We start from the raw sequence: 8,748 nt of genomic DNA on the forward strand, positions 1-8,748 counted from the left end.
CATCAAGTAGAAATAAATAAAACATATCGTTCCATTTAAGAGCCACATGCAGGATGGCTGGTGGTCCAAGGCGTTGCGTTCAGGTTGTAGTTTCCCCTAGAGATGTTTGTTCAAATCCCACTTCTGACAAAGAAGTTAGAGTAGAAACGATAACATCCCTAAGTAGAAAACATCTCACATTTAATGTGTTTAATGTTAAGTGTCTTAGTGGTTGCCTCGGTGGTTGATGGCTCTTCTCTCTTGCAGGGTGATGGCAAACTTCTTGAGAAAGGGAGTCTCCTACGTAAGGCTGCTCTTCGTCAAGAGCGGAGACAAAAGGAACAGACTTCAAACCGACATTAATTACTGAGAGCAGGCGAAAATGTCTTTGGAAAAGAGGAAATGACTGCTGACCGTAAACAGAGCACCGGACAAGCGCTCCTCGTTAGTGTAGTGCTGAGTACCCCTGCTTGTTGCGCGGGAGACCAGGGTATGTTTCTGTGACAGGGCACAGTGTCCACGTGGGTTCAATCCCCACTCTTGGTAGTGTTGTAATAAGTTTTAAGTGACAGAACACTTTGATGATTTGCACTTTATTTAAATATGAATTTACTAAATTTCAGTTCAGTTCTCTTCACTCCCACTCCCTGGCATAACTGAACTCTCACTATCGCATACTGAAGGCTTTACATGCATTAGCTGTGATACAGCTCCCCAATAAAGACGGAATCAAACAGTTTGTTCTGTTTCTCATGGTGATCCTCTTCTCGATCCAAATGAAATGTTTAATATGATGCCTCAAGAAAAAAAAAGGAGTGAATTTCCGCCTGTAATGATTGATGCCCCATCAAACATTTTGTAACATCCCCGGAAGTTTATAAAGTAGAATCCTGGTTTGTGGCTTAAATTCAAGGTAACCAAGACTAAGGAAACAAGTTGGAAACTTGATGTCGAACTGGAATTTAATCACCCAGAATATTTCACTACTTTGGGTAGTATGTGCCAGAGTGGAGTTCTTTAGATCCGTTTGACAGCTCAGTTGGTAGAGCGGAAAACTGTAGTGGGAACAGTAAGGAATCCTTAAGTCGCTGTTTTGACTCCAGCTGGAAGGAAGGTGCTTTTTGTGAACTTTAATCAAAGAGTTAAAATAGTGAATCTTTTTCACTCAGACGTTGATCAAAAGCTCAATAAACGATGAAGCAGAGGCTCTTGTTCCGAATTCAGCTAACATCTGATTGTCTTGTTTAGGCCAAGATCTGATCTTTGAATTAAGGGACTACTCTGTCTGATTTGTAATTCAAAAGTAGATACAAATGTCACTGTTTTCAAAGGATAGGTACTTAATTGGCTTTATGATTTGGTATTGATTTTGTATCGTTATATTATTAAGTTTGTGCTTTCTGTGTTTTCCATCGTATTGTGAACTACTTTTTTAAACAAATGCTTACAAAGGCAAACACAGCACACATCTGTTTATACCAGCGGTGAATTGTACATTTTTATTAAGTACAATCTACTGTATTTTTAGAAAAAAATGGCGTACTGTGCACGATATGTTGCAGAAACACAACCTGATATTTTCATAATTATTATTTTAATCATTTGACAAGTATGAGGTCCAGGATCCAAATCTTCAGTTCTGATTTTTTTTAAAGTGATATCTTCTCTTCCTCTCTTGGAAATCACAAGATGTGAGCAAATGTTTTTTGTTCTTTTTTTTTCACGTTGCGATCCAAAGAGCCTCAGACACACAGTCTGACAGAAACCAAACCAGAATGGATTCTGCTGGAGGCCGGACTGAGCTCATTCTCACTCCCTGTGCTGAAAACAGAATTATCTCTTCTCCGAACATCGTCTACAGCTGCTAGATATTGCTCTGCGTCCTACTGCTCCAGCAATTCCTTTGACCAAAGACAGATCACTTGTGTGCTTTTAACCTTCTTGTAGCTACAGGCTCTTTGATGGCTCATGCTGATCGTCCTCTGGATCCAAAAGAAAATTTTAAAGCTGATGCATTTTCGATTGTAATTTGCATCTAGCTACAACGTCCCTGGAAAAAATATTTTATTAGTTGTGTGCAATCGGTATCTTTTACTTTACAGATGGTAGTGGAAATAGTTTTTAAAATGTTTTCTAAAGAAGATTGTATTGCCAGGACCTGCCTTTAGCGCTCAGTAGCGATTACACTGTTGATATAGATGGAGAAGAAATGTAAGATGAATTGATGATCTAAGTTAAAATAGCCCTATCACGCCTCCTGTAACAGTGTTTGTATTCATAGCAAGTAATATTCTTTTTCAAACCCGAACGTTGCTTTTGCATTAAGTGTTACATAACAATTACCGGTTTCGGTAGCTTCTGAAGAGCGCACTTTTCCAAACTGAAGCCTATAAGAACATTATTCAAGATGCACCATGGCCCAGAATCGTGCATCGGGACAAGGATTAACATCAATTGAAAGAACTCGCAAATAAAAGATTTGACCGAAAAATTAAATGAGTAGGCAAGTATTAAAACAACACCATAACTTCTTGACTTCCAAACTCTTTCCTGGTTCAGGCCATGTAAAATGACATCATCAGTGGAGTCATGCCGAGGTTGTGAGTTTAAGCCTCACCTGGAGCAGCCTGGTTTTCTGTCTTGACAGGTAAACAGTGTTTTGTGTTATTTGCTAAATGGAGAGAGGATTCTGTGTTAATTGTGCTCCTCCTGGAAGAGGTCAAGATGAGATGTTCACGAGGCTGGTGGTAAATATCCTATCCAGGAATATTTTTTGTTCTTTATCGGGGAATATCGAATATCGGGGCTGTATAAAGGGGCTGTAGGGGGTCAGATCTATAGATGTAGTAAACACATCAGTGGAGACGGTGTGTCTGCTCTCTGTGAGAGAGACGGGCGGAAAGAATAATCTGTGGTCTGGGAAGAAGAGACCCTCTTTTGAAGAGCGGCGCTCCTCACGGAAGAGAATGAAAAAAATATTTTTCAGGGACGCTGATTTTTCTCTTTGGGGGAATTAATGTGTGACCTCGTGGCGCAATGGTAGCATGTCTAACTTCAGATCAGAAAGTTGTGAGTTCAAGTCATGTTGAGGTCAGCTGATGTGTTTGCAGGTGCTGCTGGTGCCGAACCCGGAAATTACACCACGCGGTTGGGTTTTATCTGTACACCACTTAGGTAATCTGAACAAAATAACAGAGCAGTACAGAACACGCAATAAGGAGCTTATGCAGCGAATAATCTTGAACACGACGAGAGAAAACTGTCCATCTGCGTAACATCATGTCCGACTTTAGAGACAGTAACATCAGAGAATGGAAGTTTCAGACCATGTTTTTGTTACAGGTTCAAGCAAACCTGAAAGTTAGGGAGTGTTTGGTCACTTTTGTATGAAAACGTGTCTGAAGCCTGTAATTATAATTCGCCCTTTTTTAATTGTGGTTGAAATCCACTCCTATGTACCAAGACCTTACAGTATATTCATGTTTACTTAAATGACTAACGCTATTGGACATTAGTTGGTGTCTTTTTTTGTAATGATTTGCTATTTCATGCAGGAAAGAAAGGAACCCAGACCCAACGTTTGCTTTCAGGTGCAGTTCATTTACATACCGGACATCTATTTCTGAGGAGCCTGATTTAAATCACACAACCCCGGAAGAAGTCGAATCGATAATCTTGTAAACCGAAATAAGACGCGTTATCCATTAAACCACTAGCCCGTCACGTAAATGAATTGCACCATGGTGAGTTCAGTGCCGCTACTAGTAATACCCCACCCCCATCTTAAATTTCTAAGTGAGAAACGTGTTTTCTACATTTTTGTCAGTTTTAAAACTAGGAGTATACGGCACTCTGCACAGTGTACGAAGTAAATTATTTTCGCAGTAATTAATTTATTGACACGTGTATACTAAATATAGTAATAAATATAATAAATTAATTAATTACTGCGAAAATAATTTACTTCGTACACTGTGCAGAGTGCCGTATACTCCTAGTTTCGGCACACACAATATATACAGTAAAAAGCCTCAGGCACTGTGTTAGATGTGTTTTCAACATTATATATGCGTTTATTAATGTCGTCGATTTTACAGTTGCAATTCGACATTGATTATATGTCGCGGCGACGTATATATACGTAAAGCCGTATTTCGCCATGAATATACGTATATTCGACGATATATATATACGTATATTCGACGAATCACTGCCCACTGGGAATAGGTTTATTCCATGCTGAAAAGAGAAGAGAGAAAACATAGCTGTGAAACCTTCTTCAGGTTTGTTTTCTCTCTTCTCTTTTCAGCGTGGAATAAACCTACAGTATTACTTGTTCCTTTGCAGATACGAATGCTGACGTAGCTACCCACCTGAATATATTAAACGCTTCATCTATATGATTAACATAATGTTCTCCTGAATAACTACTCGAAAGAAGCCGTAGCTCAGGTGTTAGAGAGATTTGAAATCGGATCGGTGGATTTAGAGTCCAGACTGCGAACCGACAGCTGACACAGGTCTTTTATAGAACCGTTTTGATTTTCTCTACTTTGTCCCCGTGACGTCATTGTCCTGCTCGCAGCCGAGCCCGACACACGATACTGTCTGGTTTCTGTCACTGGGCGGGTCTGTGTTGGTTCTAATGCCCCAGTATTATGACGGGGACACTAAACTGTAAACAGGTGCCGTCCTTCGGCTGAGACGTAAAACCGAGGTCCTGACTCTGTGGTCATTAAAAATCCCAGGTCGTCTCTTGAAAGAGTAGGGGTGTAACCCCGGCATCCTGGCCAAATTTCCCATTGACCCTTACCAGTCATGGCCTCCTAATAATCCCCATCTCTGAACTGACTTCATCCCTCTGCTCTCCTCCCCACTAATAGCTGATGTGTGGTGAGCGTTCTGGCGCACTATGGCTGCAGTTGCATCATCCAGGTGGGGCTACACATTGGTGGTGGTGGAGGGGAGTCCCCATTACCTGTAAAGGGCTTTGAGTGGAGTGTCCAGAAAAGCGCTATATAAGTTTAAACAATAATAATTATAATTATTATTATTATTATGTAAAATGCAATAAAAATATCATGTTTGAATAATGTAAAAACTGATAAAGCTAATGCTTTTTTCAGGGCTATATCTACTTTTTAAAAAAAAGAGAAGTCTGTCGCGATTGTGAAATTTGGAGAACATGCACCAGCGGGTGCCTTCACATCTCCAGCTTCAGTCTCGCCTGTAGCTGCAAGAAGGTTAAAAGCGCACAAGTGATCTGTCTTTGGTCAAAGGAATTGCTGGAGCAGTAGGACACAGAACAGTATCTAGCAGCTGTAGACGATGTTCGGAGAAGAGATAATTCTGTTTTCAGCACAGGGAGTGAGAATGAGCTCAGTCCGGCTCCCAGCAGAATCCATCCTGGTTTGGTTACTGTTAGACTGTGCATCTGAGGCTCTTTGGATCGCAACGTGAAAAAAAAAACAATTGTTCACATCGTGTGACTTCAACGAGAGGAAGGGAAGATATCATTTTTAAAAATATCAGGACTGAAGATTTGGATCCGGGACCTCATACTTATCAAATTATTAAAATAATAGTTATTAAAATATCAGATTGTGTTTCTGCAACATTTTGTGCACAGTACGCCATCTTTATCTAAAAATAAAACAACAGTCACAACGAAGCCTTTACATGCAGTCTGGGGTATTTTTCCCTTTTATATTTTTGCCACTTTATATCGAACCTGTTATACTCCCAAAAGTGCACAGTAGATTGTACTTAATAAAAATGTACAATTCACCACTGGTATAAACAGATGTGTGCCGTGTCTGCCTTTGTAAGCATTTGTTTAAAAAAGTAGTTCACAATACGATAAAAACACAGAAAGCACAAACTTAATAATACAACAATACAAAATCAATACCAAATCATAAAGCCAATTAAGTAGCTATCCTTTGAAAACAGAGAACACCTTTATATCTACAAAAAACTTGACATTTGTATGTATTTTTTAATTAAAAAGCAGACAGTGTAGTCCCTTAATTCAAAGATCAGATCTTGACCAAAACAAGACAATCAGACGTGAGGTGAATTCAGAACAGGAGCCTCTGCTTCGTCGTTTATTGAGCTTTTGTTCAACGCATGAATGAAACAGATTCACTATTTTAACTCTTTGATTAAACAAAGTACACAAAAGGTGCCATCCTTTGAGCCAGAATTGAACCAGCAACCTAAGGATTCCCTGCTATTACCCACTACAGTCCTCCACTTTACTAACTGATCTATCAAAGGGATGTCAGGAGCTGCTCTCTGTCACATACTGCCCAATGTAGTGAAATGTTCTGGGTGATTTAAATCCCAGATTGACATAGTTTCCAACTCGTTTCCTTTTTTTTAATTTGAATTTAAGCCGCGAACCAGCATTCTCTGTATAAACTTGCAGGGATATTAAAAAATGTTTGATGGGGTATCAATTATTCAGAAATGGACTCCTTTTTTTTCTTGGGGGATCATATTAAACATTTCATTTGGATCTACAAGAGGATCACCATGAGGAACAAAACTAAGTTTCATTCTGTGTTTATTAGAATCTGTATCACAGCTAATGCATGTAAAGCCTTTAGTATGCGACAGTGAGAGTTCAGTTATGCCGGAGAACTGAAATTTAGTAAATCCATATTTAAATAGATTGCAAATCTTCAAAGTGTTTTGTCACTGCAAATATTATTACAGGGGTTTACCAGCTGCCGCACGTGCTTGTTTTGGGATTATTTCCAAAAAGTATCCCATTAGTAGTTGTGTGTCCTTACTGGTATCTTTTAAACATTCGATTATATACAAACGGGACAGAGACAAAGTAATAATCCCATTTTAAGGTGTCTTGCATTTTAATTTACTGAACAGATAAATTGAAATGCTCTAATTCAGAGCCCCTGCAGTTCGTGCTAATTAGAACCACAACAATGCTCCTGAGTCCTGGGCACTACACTGAGCACACGTTCAGCTGGGCTCTGACTTTGTTAAGCACGACTTCTTGTTGCAGTTGAGCTCAGAGCTAGATATGATCTCCATATTCTACCGCAATAAGTAATCTGAAACTTAGTAAATAGTACACAGTTTTTAACTGAAGTCAGGTTGTTAAAAAATTAAACCAGCACCCTGTCACCGAAACTTACCCCGGTCTTCCGCGCGACAAGCGGGGGTACTCAACACTGTACTAACAAGGAGCGGTTGTCCGCAGTTGAGCGTGAGCTCTGATAACTGTCAGCAGACATTTCTTCATTTCCAATGACGTTTTCTTCTGCTCTCAGCTTTTTACCGGTCATAAATGCTCAAGAAGTAATTCATTTGAGTTTGAAGTCTGTCTCTGTTACCTTCGGTCCTGATAAAGAAAAGCCGTGCGTGGGAGACTCCCTCTCTGAAGAAGTTTGCCGTCACCCTGCAAGAAAAGAGAGCCATCATTCACCGAAACAGCCACTAAGACAAATAACATTAAACACGTGAAATGCGAGATGTTGTGGAAATGTTTTCTACTTAGAGATTCTGTCGTTTCTACTCTAACGAGAGAGGCTCTTTGTCGGAAGTACGATTTGAACAAACGTCTCCAGGGGAAACTGCGACCTCAATGCAACGCCTTAGACCACCAGGCATCCTGTCTGTGGCTCTTATATTGCATTATATGTTTTATTTATTTCTACTTGTTGATAGGAAAAAAAGTGAAATCGTGTAATTTGGGAAATGTATTTTTTTTCATGGGGAAAACTAGCCTGAGCAAATGTAAAGTTAAGAGCAGCGCTCAATAAAAACCATCAAAGCCGAAAGCGCTTCTTATGCGGATCAGTATATTCCGATGCCGGTGGTTCTGCAGAAGAAATAAGAAAAGCCGAACTCAAAGCACTGTGTTGCCATTACGGGTACTTTGGCTGCAGCTGCTTTAAGATCTACTCAGCGGGCACAGAAAGTTGTATGAGGTCAGACAGGTTTGCGCTGTCTAAATAACAGTGTGCGAATTTAAACTTATTTAAATAAGATTATTTACAATGTAATACATGCTCCAAAAGCGTTAATACTGCACTGGCTGCTATTTGAAACGCCTTTAGAAATGACGCGTAATAGAGATTGATGCAGCTGGCTTTTATGCTTCACAATACATTGCAATCAGGAAAATAAACCAATTAGAAATATGCAATACAACGTCTTTGAGTTCGGCTATTTTTATTTCTTCTGCAGAACAACTGGTATGGGAATGTACTGATCTGCATAATTCGCGCTTTCGGTTTCTGATCGTTTTTATTGAGCGCTGCTCTGAACTTTACATTTGCTTGTGCTAGTTTTCCACATGAAAAAAAAAGAGATTTCCCTAATTACATGATTTCACTTTTTTTCTTATCAACGAGTAGAAATAAATAAATAAATTACATATAATTCAATATAAAAGCCACAGGCGAGTTGGCTGGGGGTCTAAGGCGTTGCGTTCAGGTCACAGTTTCCCCTCGGGTTTTTTGTTCGAATCCCACTTCTGAAAAAAAGGTTTTCTCGTTTTTCTCTGTGAAAAGACAATCAAGTTCTTAACAAATTTCATATATTAGACTTCCGCAATACGTTCTGGCTTTAACAGGAAACTGTGCGCTTCCACAGAAAGAGTAACAAGAGGAGACGTTTCCATGTTACTTGTAGACTTAGATAAAGGAACGTGGCGGTGAATGAAAGAGGCACAGACGGGATTCGGACCCGCGATCTTCGGTTTACGAGACCGACGCCTTACCACTTGGCCACCGTGCC

The 8,748-nt window shown here is 39.7% G+C and overlaps 1 non-coding gene across 1 annotated transcript; it reads right to left on the minus strand.

Annotated features, from left to right (window-relative positions):
• Window positions 1–8,676: 8,676 nt before the first annotated feature.
• Window positions 8,677–8,748, minus strand: trnat-cgu (transfer RNA threonine (anticodon CGU)). Its single transcript has one exon. It is a non-coding gene; the product is annotated as a tRNA-Thr (tRNA).

This window comes from Lepisosteus platostomus, chromosome 5 (genome assembly GCF_059453375.1).
Source record: "Lepisosteus platostomus isolate fLepPlt1 chromosome 5, fLepPlt1.hap1, whole genome shotgun sequence".
NCBI classification, from domain to species: domain Eukaryota; kingdom Metazoa; phylum Chordata; class Actinopteri; order Semionotiformes; family Lepisosteidae; genus Lepisosteus; species Lepisosteus platostomus.